At 46.2% G+C, this 18,841-nt stretch overlaps 1 protein-coding gene across 2 annotated transcripts in view; it reads right to left on the minus strand.

The window, feature by feature from the left end:
- PRKCB (protein kinase C beta) overlaps window positions 1-18,841 on the minus strand; it is a 362,350-nt gene that overhangs the window by 293,176 nt on the left and 50,333 nt on the right.

Raw genomic sequence — 18,841 nt, forward strand, 5'->3', positions numbered from 1 at the left:
TCTCTCTCTGCCTTTCAAATAAATAAGAGAATCTTAAAATTCCTCTGAGCATCAGACACTCACTCACTCCACCCCAAACCCAGGAAACCCATGGCTGCCACACACAGCACTTCTGGTGTGTTTCCCCTAAAATCCTTCTGACTAGCTGGCCCTGGATCCCCTCAGGAAATGACCACAAAATCCCCCTCCTCTATCTAATCTATGGTAATGGCAGCATTTCAATTGTGTGGGAAGCAATGGATTACTCAATAAAGGGTATTGGGACAACGGGCTGGCCATCTGGTAAAAAATAAAGCTGGATCCTCATCTCTCTCCTAAAATCAAAATAAATTCCAGATGGATTAAAGATTTAAATGCAAAAAAAAAAGAGTTAATGTAGTAAAATGTGGAAGAATTTCTCCTAATCTCATGGAGGAGGAGGACTTTCTGAACAAGACACAAAAAGTAGACGCTGAAATTTGACTTAGAAGTTTTAAATATCTGCAGAGTAAAAAATTCATACTCAACCAATTTTTTCAAAGTGCAAAACCAGTTTTCTATACTAACAGCTGAGATATAAAATAAAGGCCAGACTAAAAGGCATGTTCTTTTTTTAAAGAGATTTATTTTATTTATTTGAAAGGCATAGTTACAGAGGAAGAGACAGAGAAAGAGATCTTCCATCTGCTGGTTCGTTCCCCAAATGGCTGCAATGGCCAGGGCTGGGCGAGGCCAGACCAGGAGCCAGGATCTGCTTCCAAGTCTCCCATGTGGGAGGCGGGGGCCCGAGCCCTTGGGCCATCTTTCACTGCTTTCCCAGGCATATTAGCAGGGAGCTGGATCTTAAGTGGAGCAGCCGGGACTTGAACTGTTGCTTATATGAGAGCCTGCATTGCAGGCAACAGCTTTACCTGCTAGGCCCCAGCCCCAGCCCCGAGGCATGCTCTTTAATAAATACAAACTTCTTAAAATCGATTAGAAAGTAGAAACATAGGCAAAAGAGAAGTAGAGGCAGTTCAGAGAGAGAGGGAGAACTTTCAAACAGAAAGAGGTTCTCACAAGCCACTTTTTTCCAATGGAGTGGGCAAAAAGGAAAAGTCAGATCATCTTTGGAGCAAGTTGTCCAAGGGAAGTGTGAACAGATCCCCTGGAAAAGTAACTCAGGCACAGGAATCCACAGTGCAAAGCAGGTACCCTCTGCCCAAGGGATTCCTGCTACCTCTGTCCTTCACACAGAGCCAAACCCACAAGAAGGCTGAGTAGCGTATTGCTTGTAATAGCAAAAGACTCTCAACAGCACCAAGGCCCACTGTCAGGGGACTGGCTAAATATATTATCATGTACTCAGAAAATGGAATACTACAAGTATGTGTAGGTATTGTGGCACAGCGGGCTAAGCCACGACCTGCAACATCAGCATCCCACATCAGAGAGCTGGTTCGAGTTCTGGCTGCTCTGCTTCCCACTCAGCTTCCTGCCGGTGCACCTGGGAAAGCAACGGAAAATGCCCAAGTATTTGAGTCCCTGCCACCCATACAAGAGATTCAGATGGAGTTCCTAGCTCCTGGCTTTGGCCTGGTCACACCCTGGATGTTACAGCCATTTAGGGAGTGAACTAGTGAATGTACAATCTCTCTCTCTCTCTCTCTCTCTCTGTGTGTGTCTACCTTTCAAATAAATAAATAAGCTTTTTTAAAAAAAAAAAAAGGAGAATATTATGATACCATTAGAAATACAAGGGTGGGAAAATGAAATTAAAAAATAGGTTTATTTTGGTGCAAAGGAAATTTGAAATCCATGCATATCATATCATACATTTTCCATTAACTTTTCAAAGACAATCTCGAAATTTTTTGCATCAATTACTAACTTGTCTTTTAATTCTACTCCCCCATGAACCTGTAGAAGTTCCTGAACTCGTGAATGAGGCAGCTCTGTGCATCAATCTCCAGGAGACATTAGTAAAAGAAAATGCTAAGTATGAATGGAAGTCGAGTGTATTTCCAACTGTGTGAAGGAAAAGGGGTGGGTGCAGATTTGATGGCTCATTCAGTCAATATTGATCAGGCACCTGCACTGTTCTAGGTGCCGGGAATTCCACCAGGAGTAAATCTGTCAAGGTACCCACATGTTGCACATGCTTGGACAATTACTGGAGAAAAACAGAGGAAACTGACTATAGGAGAGGCTCTCGGCTATCAGACTTAGCAAATCAAACTACAGGACGGGTCCAGCATTGCGGCACAGACCGATTAAGCCACCACTTGCAACACCAGCATCTCAGCCACTCCACTTCCAAGCCAACTTCTTGCCAACGTGCCTGGGAAAGCAGCAGAAGATGGCCAGGCACTTGGGCCCCTGCACCCACCTGGGAGGCTGAGAAGGAGCTCCTGGCTCCTGGCTGTGGCCTGGCCCAGCCCTGGCTATTGTAGCCATTTGGGGATTGAACCAGCGCATGGAAGATCTCTCTTTGTCTCTCCCTCTCTCTCTGTTGTCTGCCTTTCAAACAAATCTTTAAAGAAAAGAAAAACTACAGAACACCCAGATAAATCTGAATATCACATAAACAAACAATTTTTAGTACAAGTTTGTACCCTGCAATATTTGGGACATACATCCACTAAAAATTTATGTCTTATTTAACCAAACTTCAGGTTTAACTTGGCACCAATAATGGGGGATGGGAAGACAGGACTGGGGAATGAAGCCTCTACGCTTGGAAGAGACTCCCTCTTCAAGCTACCGTGTGTGACAAAGCATCGTAGAAGGGGACCTACGGTTTTAGAAATATTTATGTTTCTTTTGGTGCAAATTTTCTTTTAAATCTGTGCACAGCGCATCCATAATATACATTTCCCATGAACTTTGGGAAGACCCCTTGTACTGTTTGGGATTATCACCAGGAGCATGCACTGCTTGCAATATTTTTTTTTAACAGACACAAATGAGCCAGCAGAAAGGAGAAATTCCATGGACCCAAGGCCCGGCCTTGTGTAAGCTGCAAAGTGCATTCCTGGCTGGCTCGGCCCAGGAGCGAGCCTGGCAGCCCCGCCACGGCATTCCAGGACCGGCTGCTTCTCTAAATGGAAGCGCTGGCTCCCACACCCCAGCTGCAAGTTAGCCCGCGAGATTCCAAGCCGTGCTGTGGGGAAAAAAAAAATAGGGCCAATGCAGAGAAAGAAAGGTGGAAAGCTGTGAAGAGCAGAAACGCTAGGCATGCTAGCAACTGGCCTTTTCCAAGAGAACAGAGAGGGGAAGGAGGGGTCGGGTTTCTTCAGCAGCCTGGTTCTAAGATCTCCTGGGCCTCTCCGATCATCTCCACCTGTCCTTAGCAAGGATTTTGCCACTCAGAGAGAAAATCTGCATTCTACGTACAGATTCCCCCAAGCTTGAAATCCCAAACATTTTCCCAGCACTAACAACACTGACATTTACAAGGTACATTCTCACCCGGGGCCCTCTCCTAAACATTTTAACCAATATTAACACTTAGAGGCTATTATTGTCCCTTTGTGCATATGTGGAAACTGAGGCATAGAGAGGCTTAGCAGGTGAGAGCAGGAGACCTGGGATTTGAATCCTGGTCATCAGGCCCCAAAACTCACTTCCTTAACCACACGCCAGGCCTGCCCTTGGCTGCTGGAGGGTGAATGAGACAGAGGTACTCTCCACCCTTCTCAAGCTGATGGCTCGTAAGGGAATCTGACCACACACCAGGAAGCAGTCAAGCTAACGACAAAAATGCTACGTTCTAGGACAGACACACATCAGGACATGACATGAACCGCTCGTTCAATTACTCGGCAAAACAGTTCATGAGAGACGATGTGTTCCTAACACTGTTCCAGGCCCCAGAGGACACAGCAGTGAACAAAGCAGAGGTCCTGGACTTCATGAAGCTCACAAGCCTGGGAAATTTCCAGAGGGGCTTCAGGCAGGCCGCCAGCAAGGTAGACCTTGTCAGCAAGGGGACCTTTAAACCGAAGACCCAGAGCCCACCATTGGAAGGGAGAGGGGGACGCATCCCAGGCAACAGGACTCATAGGACACAGAAAGAGACCCTGGGTGGAAAATGAGTTCAAGACGCAGGTGTTTGGTGCCGTGGTTAAGACACCACTTGGGACGCCAGCAGCCCCTATCAGAGTGCTCGGGTTCAAGTCCTGGCTCCACTCTTGACTCCAGCTTCCTGCTAATGCTCACTCTGGGAGGCAGCAGATGACGGCTCAAGCTTCTGGGTCCCTGCCACCCACGGGGGAGACCGGATCGAGTTCCTGGCTCCCAGCATCAGTGCAGCCCAGCCCTGATGCTGTCGATATTTGGAGAGTAAACCAGCAGATGGAATATTCTCTCTCTCTCTCTCTCTCTCTCTCTCTTTCTCTTTCTCTTTCTCTTTCTCTCCCTCCCTCCTCCTCCCCCTTTCAAATAATTAAAAATAGCCCCAAATTTTTAAAGAAAATGAGGTGCTTTCCCCACCTCCAAGAACCCTTCCTTGGCTGTGTTGGCCCTGCCATGCTCCTCCTCTTTCCAACCCAAAACATGCTGCTCAAACCTTGCTTTTATATGGACCCTGCCTGCCAGCTATCTGCAAGATCTAGGGCAGAAACCACTTAGCCTCTTGGAGCCCAAGGCTTGTGCTTGCTGATTAACTGAAGTATTATCTTGTTTGGCTCGCAGAATCAAGGCACTCCTGATTGTTCTTGTTCTGACCAAGCTTCGCGAATCTTCGCCGCTGCTGGGAGAGAAAAGACCTAGCAGTACCATGCCCAGGTGCACAGAGCAGACCTGGCTAGATATATCAGGAAAAGAACTAGGACAGAAGGCAGTGGAAGTGCTCCCTCCAGCAACACACACACACACACACACACACACGCTCCCCTCCCGCTCTTGCTCACAAATCTTGAGGTCATGCATTTTTGTCCTGAAGCAGGACAACAAAATCAGGGCTCTTCACAGCTCTCTGAGTCAGGGGGAAGGTTTAGAAATATTCTATGTAAAACTTCATGTCCAAAACACATTATCATCAAGGGATGACAGCTATTACCATCACTGTGCAGAAAGTCGTGAAGAGTGGGAGACTGGAGCCAGACAACTCGGACCTCGAGTAAGAGCTAGAGGCCAGCAGTGTGACCTCTCCGCCTCAACTGCTCTGCCTCAGCTTACTCATCTGTAAAATGGGAATTGTTCCAACTGTACCTGCACTGCACAGGATGCTGAAAGCATCAAATAAGTTACTCCAGGAGAAGGACTTAGCACAGAATAAGTACCACCTTAATCACTTACTCCTATCATTACCACAGCTGGTATTTCCATTCTGTTATCACCATCATGGATTCTGAAGATTTCTGATGACCCTATGGTACAGCTTAGACATGGTTTGGTGTCCCCCAAAGACCTGTGATTAAAGGCTTCAACCTCAGGGTAGTGCTGAGAGCTGGGGCTTTGTGAGAGCTTCATGGGCTGCTAACCCCTGGGTGATAGTTCTTCTGCACATCTTTGGTAGTTTGTGCATGAGGGCTGTTGAAAAAGGAATAAGCTTGGCCCCAAGCCACCCTTTCTTTTCTTTGCTCCTGTTTGAGATGTGACTGCTCTCTCTCTCTCCAGCACAGGCTCACTGCCGTTTGCCAGAAGAGCAGGAGCAAATGTACTGTGGTTACCTAAGATGTTAATATTGGGGGAAACCAGGAGAGAGGTATTCAGGGGGAACTGTCTGGACACACTTCGCAACTTTTCTGAAGGTCCAGGATAATTCCAAAATAAAAAGGTTACTTTTGGTAAATGCAGGGGCAAATCCTTCCTCCCTGCCTCTTTGGGTCTTCTCCCTGATCTGCAGAGAAATCCAAGTTTCAGAGATGTAACATCATGCACACAAGATAAAAGAGCCCCGCCCCACCCCATACACATCCCAGTTTTCTCAGCCAGCATTTGCTCTGCTTGGTGAAGGTGTTTGTCAATTGACTATGAGTTAAACATCAAGTCTGTCCCCAGGGCGAAGAAGCCTAGCAGACAGAGAGCTACATCTGCCAACCAATGTTCCTTATTTTCAGTGAATGTTCTTTGAGTGCCTTCTGTGTACCAGGTACTGCTCCAGGAGCTGGGAGACCTCAGCACACGAGACACACATATCCAGGTACCTTAGCTTTTTGCACCAGCTCTGGTACAAACTTAGGGGATGGATTTGCCAGGCCAGAGTTACTTGCATGGCTTCAGCCAGTGCATGGTGTCTTTGTGGCTTCTTACATCTTCTTCCTTCAAAGAAGATGCTGCTTCCAGCCAGTTCCTGCAAGAGACTCCAGGGAGGGGACCCTCGCCAGCTCAGACAACAGCCTGCAACTCCAGGAGCCTGGTAGGGCTGGCTGCTGAGCCGGTCTGGCAGAAGCAGCCCGACTTCCCGTTTAATTCCTGCTTGGCATTCCAACGAGATGGGCAGGAGAAATCTGCCGTGTCTGTCCTTAAAAAAAAAAAAAAAAAAAAGGCATTTCTCCCACGACTTCCTCCCCTTCTAATTCCCCCAGCTCTCCATCTACTTTCACTCCTCTTCCGCTCTCAGAGCTGCTTCCTGCAGATAAAGACACCCCACAACTTCCAGTCTGCACAGGGAGACCACAGCCAGCAGGCTCTAAATGCCGCCTCACTCCCAATCCAGCAGCAGGCACCCCTGGGGAGTTAACAAATTTCTTTAAGCAAGAGAACCCATGCCTCCTACTTTCCCTTAGGAGAAAGCCCATGGGGGAAGGGGGGCAGGTGCAGCTGGTCTTGAAGAACTGGCTGCAGACAGAGGCTCTTGCTGTGCCGTATGGACCATGAATGAGTTGCAAAGACTATACCCCAAAGTGGGTATAATCAATCAAGTGGGGCACGCAAAGCGTGCACAGCACACAGGAGCAAACCGCTGCTGCCAAGAATCGTTACCCACATTTAACATGCACGTGTGCTGAACCCAGAAGTTCCACTCACAAGACCTTGCATTAGAGATGTGCTCACATATGTGTGTCCACAGTTAGGACCCAGCAGGTCCACTGCAGCACAGTCTGGGACAGCTAGACTTGAAATGACCTAGTGCTGATCTGCAGGAGACTGTATGGCCATGCTGCTGGGCTGGGGAACCCATTTTTTTTTTCCTGGCAAAGACGATTTGCATATATATAGCATAATTCACAGGCCATGCAAGATTATCAACTTAAAAAGTAGCCTGCTAGAGCTGGCGCTGTGATGCAGCGGGTTAAACCGCCACCTGTGATGCCAGCATCCCATATCAGACCATCGTTTCAAGTCCCGGCTGCTCTACTTCCAATCCAGTTCCCTGTTAATGCACCTGGGAAAGCAGCAGAAAATGGTCCAAGTGCTTGGACCCCTGCTGCCCACATGGGAGACCCGGATGAAGCTCTTCGCTCCTGGCTTCAGCCTGGCCCAGCCCTGACTGTTGTGGCCATTTGGGGAGTGAACCAGCAGATGGAAGATCTCTCTCACTCCCTCTCTCTCTCTCTGTAACTCTGCCTCTCAAATAAATAAATCTTTTTTAAAAATGAGCCTAAGATTCATCGACTTTTGAGTCCAGCCTGGCAGTTGCCTTGGAAGCACCAGTTCAAATGACTTGCAGGTCTCATCCACCCGTGGGCCACACGTCTCCTATCCCTGTCCTTAAAGGAACACTGTGCAGCTCTCAGAATGAATGAAGCCATTCAGGATGGGACAATATGGACACATCGCTAAGACAGGTCGTCAAGTGAAACGCAAGCAGCAAGGAAAAACTGTGCATAAGGTACTAGGAAGGATGCAAGAAGCAGATGTGGAATCTCTCTCTATGAATACCTAAATAACCAGAGCATGGTTTTCCCCCAGACGCGGGAACTGAAGGCCTGAGGACAGGAGTGGAGGTGGGGAGAGTGACTGCTCGCGGGGTACCTTATCACAACCATAGGATTTCAAACTTCACATTGTATATTCAAAAACAAAGTATTTTAATTGATGGCAGATAACTAAAACTTCTTAGGGAAAATGATCCAAGAGAGCGCATCAGTTTAGGTGAACACAAACACGCATGCACACACACACACAATTTTGCACAAGAATCAGGACCCTCCCCACAACTGGCTCTACAAAAACAATACTTGACAGGCAGTAGTAGATGAGGGTGTCTCACCCATAGCATCAGGGGCATTTTTGACAGCTGTCCTGGGAGTCTTCCTTCAACACCATCCCTTGTCTCTACTCACCGGATTCCAGCAGCAACCTTGTTTTCCCAGACTGTCACAAACACAATGTCTCCAGATATTGCCAAATATCCCAGTCACCCAAGGGGGCCACTCACTCAAGTGAAAGATACGGGTCCTGGACAGGAGTACCTGGGCATTCTTGGCTTCCTTCTCTCTCCAAGCCTAGTAATATGCAAAGAGTTCTTACGGATAAATAATCACAAATGAGGGTTTCCCCTGGCTGAGAAGGCGCTGTTCACACTGGCTATGTTGCTATTTGTTGTTTGTAGCAGGGAAATGGCTCTGGCTCTCAGGAGAGGGACTTGTAGGAGATGTTTTCCCCACGGTTCAAGAACAAGGAAGGCACTGGCCTCAACAACAGATAAGGAACGGAATGCACGGTTTCCACTAAGCCGTCCTGTGATAATGATTGCCCTTGACCCTCTGTGTCCTCCACAGCACCAACCAATGTTGCAAACACCAGCCGCCAACCTCCAATGTGCCTGCTGCCCGAAGGCCATGCTGTGCTGGCCTCTCCCTCCCCTCGTTCTGTGTGAGCAGATGGAGAAGCAGGTGCTTCACCTGCTTGGCTGTGCTGAGTGGCCGCCTTCCAGGTCTGCAGAAGCTCTGAGAGTGACCCCAACAAAGAGCCAGACAAGCCCTGGGCCCCAACAAGAATGCCTTCCCACCCAACACCATTCATAAACACTCCAGCAATTGCATGGTATTTCTCCTAGGCACATACCATGGCCCAGACACAGTGCTAAGGACTTAGACATCACCCTGGATCCACACAACAACCCAGTGACATTAAGTACGACCATTGTCATCCTGTCCTACAGAGACACAGATGGAAACAATTCAGTTAAGAACACACAGCTGAGGACTGCACAGCGCCCAGAAAACAGCGGCTCTTAGGAAGTAGTAGCTGCTATTCCTACTGGTATTGTGAGTTGACGGCGAATTCATGAGCTTCTTTAATGTCACCACGCCCTGTCCTATCTCAGAGCCACTGCACTTGCTGTGCCCTCTGCTGGGAATGGTTTCCTGACCATCTTCACCAAGTTTTTGTCCAGAAAGACTTCTCTGAGTCTCGAAGTAAGAGAGGCTGTCTTGATACACAGTCTCACCCACCATATTCTTCTCACTTACGGCACTTATACTGACAATGATATTATCTGTGTCATCATTTGCTGTTCTGTCTCCCCTCATAGATGATAAGCTCCAAGTGTAGAGTCTGTCTCTTCTGCTGTCATTGATTGAGCAGCTCGTACAGTGCCTGGCACACAGCGGGTACTCAATTAAATACTAGGTGGATGGGAGGATGGATGGATGGAAGGGAGCCAGCAAGGAAGCAAGGTGGGAGGGAAAAGGCTGGAGAGAGGCATAAATAAATAAGCAAATGATTGAACTTGAGAGGTGTACAGAGATCAAGTATTCCAAATCTCTCCCTAGTTCACTGTTGAAAACAATAAGGTTTAGGACCAGCACTGCGGCACGACGAGTTAAGACGCCACCTGCAACACCAGCACTGCTCCACTTCCAATCCAGCTTCCTGCAAATGCACCTAGGAAAGCAGCTCAAGACGGCCCAAGTGCTTGGGTCCCTGCACCCACATGGGAAACCTGGAAGCAGCTCCTAGCTCCTGGCTCCTGGCTCCTGGCTCCTGGCTCCTGGCTCTGGCCTGGCCCAGCCCTAGCCTTTGCAGCCGTTTGGGGAACCAGCAGGTGGAAGATCTCTCTCTCTCTCTCTCTCTCTCTCTCTCTCTCCCTCTCTATCTCTGTAACTCTGCCTTTCAAATCAATAAATAAATCTTTTTTTTTTTTTTAAGGAAACTGTAAGGTTTCTGGAAGTTAGGGTCGAATAAAACAAGACTCAGTATCAGAATCTGATCAACTGCAGATAATTGGCCACTTAGAAGAGGACCTGAGCTACTTTGTGACAGCCAGAGGATACCAAGTGGGTGCATCCGAGAAGCCCCCAACAGGTGACAGCTCATTTCATTAGGGGTCCAGCCACTAGGATGGGTGCATTTAAATTCACCCCAAGTATCTCCTCCCTGGCTTATAAAATTGGGTCTGATTATCCCTTCACAAAGTCTGAAGAAGTAAAAAAGAATTCTTTCACACATCAACAAGCTGTAGTCTTTAGATTCAAAATGCCCTTGCAACCCCACAGGAAGCACTGTTCTGTGTATCATATCACAGCATGAAGTCTGCACTTCCTTGGGGGAAGAGAGAAGCCATCTGGCAGGAGTTGCTCTCAGCTCTTTCCCGCCAGCCTCCTCCTTGCTCTGGGCTCTGCAGAGTACATTACACGTGGCTCCCCCCAGCCCCATGGTCCAGCCCACTCCATGAGAAGTGCTAAATTTTACCCACATGGCCCCGGCAGGCTGTTCGCACAGCCAGCCTCTACACTCGGGCATGTGCTTGTGTTATTACACGGTCAACAACCAGCCCAGGGACTGACACACAATAGGCACTCAGTAGATGCTTATTGGATGGATGGACGCATAGACGGATGGACGGACGGACAGACGGAAAGATGGACGGACGGTTGGACGGATGGAGGGAGGGAGGGGGCAGGGAATGAATGGAGGGCCTTCCAATTGGTCTTCAGACCCATTCTCAAACGCTCCAATTGGATTAGCCTGCCTTGGCAGTTCTTTTTTTAAATTAATCCTTTTAACTGTGGATCATAAAAATGAATTTATATGAAAGCAACTTTGGAATAAAACTACTTGCTCTTGGTGTCTCTGCACACGCTGGTCTTTTTCCCCAGCATGCCCTTCTTCCTCCGGTCACACAGTCAATGCCCCCTCTTCCTTATGGTGCCAACACAGACGTGACCTTCACAGGAAGCTCTCACATTCAGTGTTCTAGCCAGGTGCCACACACATGCACCACTCTCCCCTTGAGACCGGTACGTATTCACTTTGTATTTGTTCTACCGGGCACCCTGTTTGTGCATTTGCTTCCTTCTTCGCCTCTCTAGTCCTCTAAATGTAGATCCAGTGAAGACACAGACCAGATTCTTTGTCACATACTCTGCCCCCAGCACATGCTGATGCCTGCATTTAACTCTAACTCTAACCAAAAGTATGTGTTTAATAAATATTTGATTAAAAAATTAATATTTAATGATTGGAATAATGAATTAATCAATTGATTTGACAAGAGGAAAATGGGTCCATAAAGTAAGAGGTGAAAAATGAAACAAGTGAACTTTGGTAGTCACATCTCAAAAAGTCTGGAATCATGTGAAATAATGTATACATCAATAACAGTTCATAGGAAATCAAATATATTTACATTTTTTCATAAATTCTAGCTCTAAAATCCTCCCAGGCAGGAGAGTGGGCTGGCCGAAGGAAGAAGGGAAAAAAACTTGCCAAATGCCTTTTTTGGCAAAAATGGGAATGGACTGTTATCTCATTAAAAGATGAAGATTCACAATTTGGAAGAAAAAAAATCAGGATTCAAACATATGTGATTTGCAAGAGACTTGCTGAAATAAATGGCATAAAATGAAAATTAAGAAATGGGAACTGTCATGAGTGGAAATGTCAATATCGGATAAAATTTAAATCATAAAAACACTACCCAGGACAAAGATGGGCCTTCCATATTCATAAAATGTACATCAATAATAATGAAATCAATCATGAAGGCCATTCCATACACCTGGCATTACGCTGAGCACTTTGCATTGATTATCTCATTTATATTAAATACCAAAAACGTAACACTGACATTACTATGATCACTAAGCTTTTAAGAGAATTTAAGACTGTTTAATTGTTTAGTTAAGCAGCAGAGTTCAGATCTGTCTGCCTTCACAATGAAGACGAGAGAATCATGAAACTTATTCCTATAACATAAAAACACATTTAAAAATCTAAAGCAGAGGCCGGCGCCGCGGCTCACTAGACTAATCCTCCACCTGTGGCGCCTGCACCCAGGGTTCTAGTCCCGGTTGGGGCGCAGGATTCTGTCCCGGTTGCCCTCTTCCAGGCCAGCTCTCTGCTGTGGCCCGGGAAGGCAGTGGAGGATGGCCCAAGTGCTTGGGCCCTGCACCCACATGGGAGACCAGGAGGAAGCGCCTGGCTCCTGGCTTCGGATCAGCACAGCACGCTGGCCATAGCGGCCATTTAGGGGCTGAACCAATGGAAGAAAGACCTTTCTCTCTGTCTCTTTCTCTCACTGTCTAACTCTGCCTGTCAAAAAAAAAAAAAAAATCTAAAGCACAATTTGTTTAACATACAATGGTGGTGAAAAAATCACCATCATAGAGGTAGACCAGCATATTTTCCAATCTTTGACAAACCAGTAAATAAAATTAAAAATATAGAGAGGCATATAGCTCAAGAAACTAGGAAGGATCAATTAAACTCAGAAAAAAATGAAGAATAAAGTAGAAATTTATGTACCAGGAAACAGAACAAAATGAACAGAATTGAAGGGTAAATGTAAGAGGTGATTTACGCTTCTTTTGGTTGTTGCGGTTTATTTGTTGCTTGTTTGGGTTTTTTGTTTGTTGTTAAGAGGCAGAGATGGAATTCTCATCTACTGGTTCAGTCCTTAAAACCTCGTCACAGCTGGATCTAGGCCAGGGCCAAAACTGGGAGCCAGGAACTCAATCCAGGTCTCCCATCTGGGCAGAAGCAGGCACCCGATTACCCAAGCCATTGCCACTTAGGTTCTGCACCTGTGGGAACTGGAGCCAGGACTTGAACCCAGGTACTGTGCGGTGAGATTCAGGCATCCTAACTGCCAGGCCAAACGCTCGCCCCAGAGGTGGATATTTGTGGGGAAAAATAAAACAGTAACGCTCTGGCAGAGTTCATCAAGAAAAACTTCAAGAATTAAAAATAGGATCTTCTCACGAAGAATGAGAAAAGAGATGCACAGATGGCAAAGCAATTTTTCAAATCACTACAAAGTAACAAATGTGTATAAAGTCCTTGGATGATAAATTAGAAATTCAATTAAATGATTATTCTTAGGAAAACATACTTGAAAGTATACCATGACGATTTATGAAATACAATGAAAAAAAAATCATCAAGTAACTAATCCAAGGAAAAGTACTAGGTCCAAAAAGTTGTTTTATTTGGGAGGTATGGCAAATCTGCTCAAACTTTTAAAAAACATTGTTTAAGTCATTTACCAATTGGATTCTTTCTAAGCATTGGAAAACAACAAAATATGAGAATTTCACAGATGTTTCTATGAAAATAGTAAAAACTCGTCAAAGATAGCAGACCAAAAAAGTTAACTATGGACAAATTTCACTAATGAATGCAGAGTCGCAGATTCTACATATATTATAAATACACAAATAACCCAACAACAAGAAAAGTGCCCGAATAAATTAACTATTGGGAAAACATTAATGATTAGGCACATGCATTGTTTCTGGTTTTTTACACTGAGCAGGTACTGTTCTTGTACTTTTTAAGGATTTATTTATTTATGTATTTATTTGAAAGGCAGAGTTACAGAGACAGAGGAGAGAGAGAGATCTTCTATCCACTGGTTCACTTGCCAAATGACCACAACAGCCAGGCCAAAGCCAGAAGCCAGGAGCTTCATCTGGGTCTCACATGCGGGTGGCAGGGGCCCCAGGACTTGGACCATCATCTGCTGCTTTTCCTAGGCCATTAGTAGGGAGCTGGACAGGAAATGGAGCAGCCAGGACATGAACAGGCACCATATGGGATGCCATCCTTGCAGGTGATGGCATAACCTACTGTGCCACAAAGCCAGCCCTGTTCTTTTACTTTGTAAGTGGAAAACAAAAACTATTCTGTGAATTAGCTAAGCTCAGCCAGGCAGTTCTTCGGTTCTACATGGTATCAGCTGGGGCACTCCTGCAGGGGCTTTCACCTGAAATCTAGAACATACGTGATGGCTTCCCTCCTAATGCACGCATCTGTCAAAAGCAACAATGTCATTTTCAGGGGGTGGGGTAGTTTAAAATAATGATTAGATTAGATCTAATCATTAAAATGATGATTAGATCCAGTGACCAAGATGATTTGAAAATACATGTACTCCAGCTGAATTTGTAAATTTTAACAATGGCCACACCCAGAAATTCCAATTTTAGAAATCTTCATGTGTCGACTACAATACTGGTCTCTACGCTTGTTCAAGTCCCAGCTGCTCCACTTCCGATCCAGCTCTCTGCCATAGCCTGGGAAAGCAGTAGAAGATGGCCTAAGTCCTTGGGCCCCTGCACTCGCCTGGGAAGACCTGGAGGAGCCTCCTGGCTCCTGGCTTCAGATCGGCACAGTTCTGGCCGTTGCAGCCAACTGGGGAGTGAACCAGGGGATGGAAAGACCTCTCTCTCTCTCTCCCTCTTTCTCTCTTTCTCCCTCTCTCTGCCTCTCCCTGCCTCTCCTCCCACTGTGTAACTCTTACTTTCAAATAAATAAATAAATCTTCAAAAAAAAATGGGCTCTATATTTTCGTGCCTTCTGTAGCCATGCCCCTCAGCAATTCTCTCTCCAACTTGTTCCAGGCTTGACCATGTCACATGCTCTGGCCGGAGGGACAGAAGCAAACTTGATGAAAGCAAAAACTTGGAAAAATTTGTACATCAGGACTTAGCTTTTTGCTGCTCTTGCGACTCCATGGCTGCTGTGGAAACAAACCAAGCCTGCTAGGAGATGAGATAACACATTTCCCCAAGTAATTCACCAGTCAGCTGCAAATGCATGAGCCAGCCAAACCTAAAGCCACTAATCTCAACCCAGACCAAAGGAACTGCTGAGCCCAAAATGAAGACCATGAAGACCATGAAGACCTGCAGAGCTAAATAAATAGTTGGTGTCTGACACCACTAAGCTGTAGGATATTTTGTTACACAGCAAAAGCTAACTAACAAATGAAGTTAACTATAGAAAATATTTATTGGGGCTGGCGTTTTGGTACAAGATTAAACTTCCACCTACAATGCCAGCATCCCATATGAGCACCAGTTCAAGTTCTGGCTGCTCTACTTCCAACCCAGCTCCCTGCTAATGCACCTGGGAAAACAGTGGATGATGATTCAAGTACTTGGGTACCTGTCACTCACATGGGAGAGCTGGATAGAGTTCCAAGTTCCTGACTTCAGCCTTGCGCAACCCTGGCTGTTGCAGCCATTTAGGGAGTGAACCAACAGATGGAAGATCTCTCTCTCTCTCTCTCTTGCTCTCACTCTCACTCTTGTTCTCCCTCTCTCTCAACACACTGCCTTTCAAATAAGTAAAAATAATAAACCCTTAATTAAAAAGGAAGTATTTATCAATAGCCATCCATAAAGATAAAAAGGAATAGCATTTGGCACAAGAGGCAAGATGCCACTTGGAATGCCCACATCCCATATCAAAATACCTGGATTTGAGTTCTGGCTCCCCTTCCAATTTCAGCTTCTTACTAATGTGCACCTTAGGGGGCAGCAGGTGATGTCTCAAATACTTGGTTCCCTGCCACACATGTGTGAGACCCAGATTCAGTTCCAAGCTCCGGGCTTCAGCCTGGCCAAGTACCAGTTGTTATGGGCATTTGAGGAGTAAACCAGAGGATAAAATATCTATTTCTCTTTCTCTCCCTTTCAAATAAATAAATTGAAAGCTTTTAAAATAAATATATAAATATGTTATTTATAACAATGATTCAATAACCACTGTTTAAATAATAGAAGCTGGCTTGGGTTGTTTTTGGCATATTCAATGAAAATTTATGCTGCTATTAAAAATTCTCTTGTAGAAAAAGATGTGATATGATAAAATGTTTACAGTGTATCAGTGCAAAAAGAGAAGGCTATAAAACAATATTACAGTGTGAGACTATTTTTGTAAAACAAAAACAAAGAGAAACACACATATTTATATGCACAGGAAAATACTGGAATGACAAAAGTGTTCTCAGTGCCAGACAATTACTTTCTCTTTCTTTCCTGTGCTTTTTGTATTTTCTGCATTGATTGAAAGTCAGAGATTATAAACAGTCACTGAACTGGTCAGGAAGCTGAGCCTGGAACCCTCGGAGTCCACAGAAGACCACTGCTAAGAAATCAGAGAAGGAGTAATCCAGGCGTGGATGTTAGAAAATCCTCCTAACATAATCACTGTTAAACCAGTCTAAGCTTGGTGTTCGTCAGAGCAGCTGGGAAAAGCCGAAGGAAGAGGAACTGGAACATGCCGCCATATTGCTGGCAAAGGCCTTCACGCCACGGCCAATTCATGGGCTCCAAGTCCAGGAGGGGCTCCTGGCTTCTGCCTTCCGCTCCAGCCTCAGGCTGCACCTCCAGCCTCTCCTTCTCACGTACCCTTCCTTCTTTTCCTGTTACTGGCTCTCCACGTGGGTATTCCCAGAATCACTTAGAGAAGAGAAAGGATCCAGGAAGGGGACCATCTGGGGAGCGTCCAAAGATGAAGAGCATCCAAGGTCTCCATGAGACTCCAGCAGCCCAGTCCTGCTCTCCGAGAACAAGCACTAAGCCCATCCCCTCTTCACCCCGCAGACTAAGTGACCACATGATGCGGATTTCCCATCCTGCTAAAAGGATGCTCACTGACACATTCTTTTTTTTTTTTAATTTTTTATTTATTTGTTTTTTTGACAGGCAGAGTGGACAGTGAGAGAGAGAGACAGAGAGAAAGGTCTTCCTTTGCTGTTGGTTCACCCTCCAATGGCCGCCGCGGCCAGCGCACTGCGGCCAGCACACCGCACTGATCTGATGGCAGGAGCCAGGTGCTTCTCCTGGTCTCCCATGGGGTGCAGGGCCCAAGCACTTGGGCCATCCTCCACTGCACTCCCTGGCCACAGCAGAGAGCTGGCCTGGAAGGGAGGCAACCGGGACAGAATCCAGCTCCCCGACCGGGACTAGAACCCGGTGTGCCGGCGCCGCAAGGCAGAGGATTAGGCTAGTGAGCCGCGGCGCCGGCCCCTCACTGACACATTCTAAGGTTAATAATCTGGCTCCATCCACAGGGTATTGAGCAGATAAGACCTGACACAGATGCCTGGCTGAGATCAGAAGACTCGGGCAATGGTCTATCTCCAACTCTAAGTTGATGTCAAACGTCAGAGTTTACCTACCTCTCTGAATCATTCAGCAAACGCATGTTGAACAAACTAATGAACAAAACAACCTGCCTACTCACTCACCCAGAGTTTCCTATGAAGACCAGATAAATGGGAACGGGAGTGCATTGAATGTATAAGTCACTTTACAACGACAATGTACATTGCAATTTGTATTAATATGAAGTAGAAATAATGTTGTCTTGGAAATAACACCCTCATCCCTTGAGATAAAAGCTCTGAGGCTTTGCAAAGCAAGGTTTGAGAATTACTGAAGTGAAGCTCATGACCTTAAAACCATTTCATCCACCGAATCAGCGGACACTGCATCCCAAAGCAACAGAGCTTTGATAACAAACCATGTTGCCAGTCTTTAAAGTCCAGGACATAAGGCACAGTAGGGCAAAGGGACTGTTACTTCACAACATTCTTCGAGATACACGGTGGCGAGGACACTGTAAGCTTTTCCAACACATCTGTCTACCACCAATTAAAATGAGTGCGAAGGCCCTCCCCAAAGATCTGCTCCCAAGGGCTCCCAGGAACAGGTACATCTTTATCACTGAGACCAGGGGAACCACGCACCTATTAACAGGCATTTGCTTCAGCAAATGTCATGGGGAGATGTGGGATCCAGCTGTCTCCCAATTTGCACACACTTGGAGGCTGTTGGTGCTGCAGCTCTGGGACAGCGTAGGCAGGGGGCCTATGTTTCTTCACACATTACACTGGAAAGGATTCTAACAGCACACGAAGGTAGGCTGTGGGATGTTAGTCAAGTTAAACACTGACAAATCCCTTTCTGGTCTGAGCCTGCAAATTGTCTGGGCTGGCTCGGATAAAATCTCCTTTCCTGGGTCAATGGGATAGGCAGACTCGAGTGTCCTCTTTGACAAATGGCTTCATGAAGATGCTCATTACCTAGCCAATCTCTCAGCAGAGCTCCTTGAAAACTGGCCTTGGCATCTACAGCTGAAATCACCAAAGGCCAGTTCTTTCTGTTAGAAAGTCATGCCTTGGGGCGGGCATTTGGTGCTGTGCTGAAGCCACCCATTTGGGGATGCCCACATCCCATGCTGGAGCGCCTGGGCTCAAGTCCCAGCTCCACTCCGGATTCCAGTTTCCTGCTAATTCATTCCCTGGAAGGCAGGCAGCAAGTGATTGCTCAAGGACTGGGGCACCTGCCACCCACAGGGAGACCCAGATTGAGTTTTCGGCTCCTAGCTTTGGCCTGGCTCTTCCTAGGCTGCTTGCAGGTGTTTAGGGAGCAAACCAGCAGATGGGAGATGTATTTCTCTCTCTCTCTCTTCCTTTCTCTTCCATCTCCCTCCCTCCCTCTCAAATAAATAAAGCTGAAATAATAAATAAATAAAACTCAAGTGTCATTGTTGAACTGGCAATTGTGGAAAAATAATAACTCCTAACAAATTCCCACGCTTCTTGCAGGCATCATCGATGTAGGAAATTGGGCAAAATATTTTGGGAAATGCCCAAGAGAGCCACTGACCCTCATATAAGTATCTCCTTTCTTCCAGAAATAATATTTATTAACACACACTCAATAGGGGAAAAAGTTGGAAGACACAGAGCCCT

This window comes from Oryctolagus cuniculus, chromosome 19 (assembly GCF_964237555.1).
Source record: "Oryctolagus cuniculus chromosome 19, mOryCun1.1, whole genome shotgun sequence".
NCBI classification, from domain to species: domain Eukaryota; kingdom Metazoa; phylum Chordata; class Mammalia; order Lagomorpha; family Leporidae; genus Oryctolagus; species Oryctolagus cuniculus.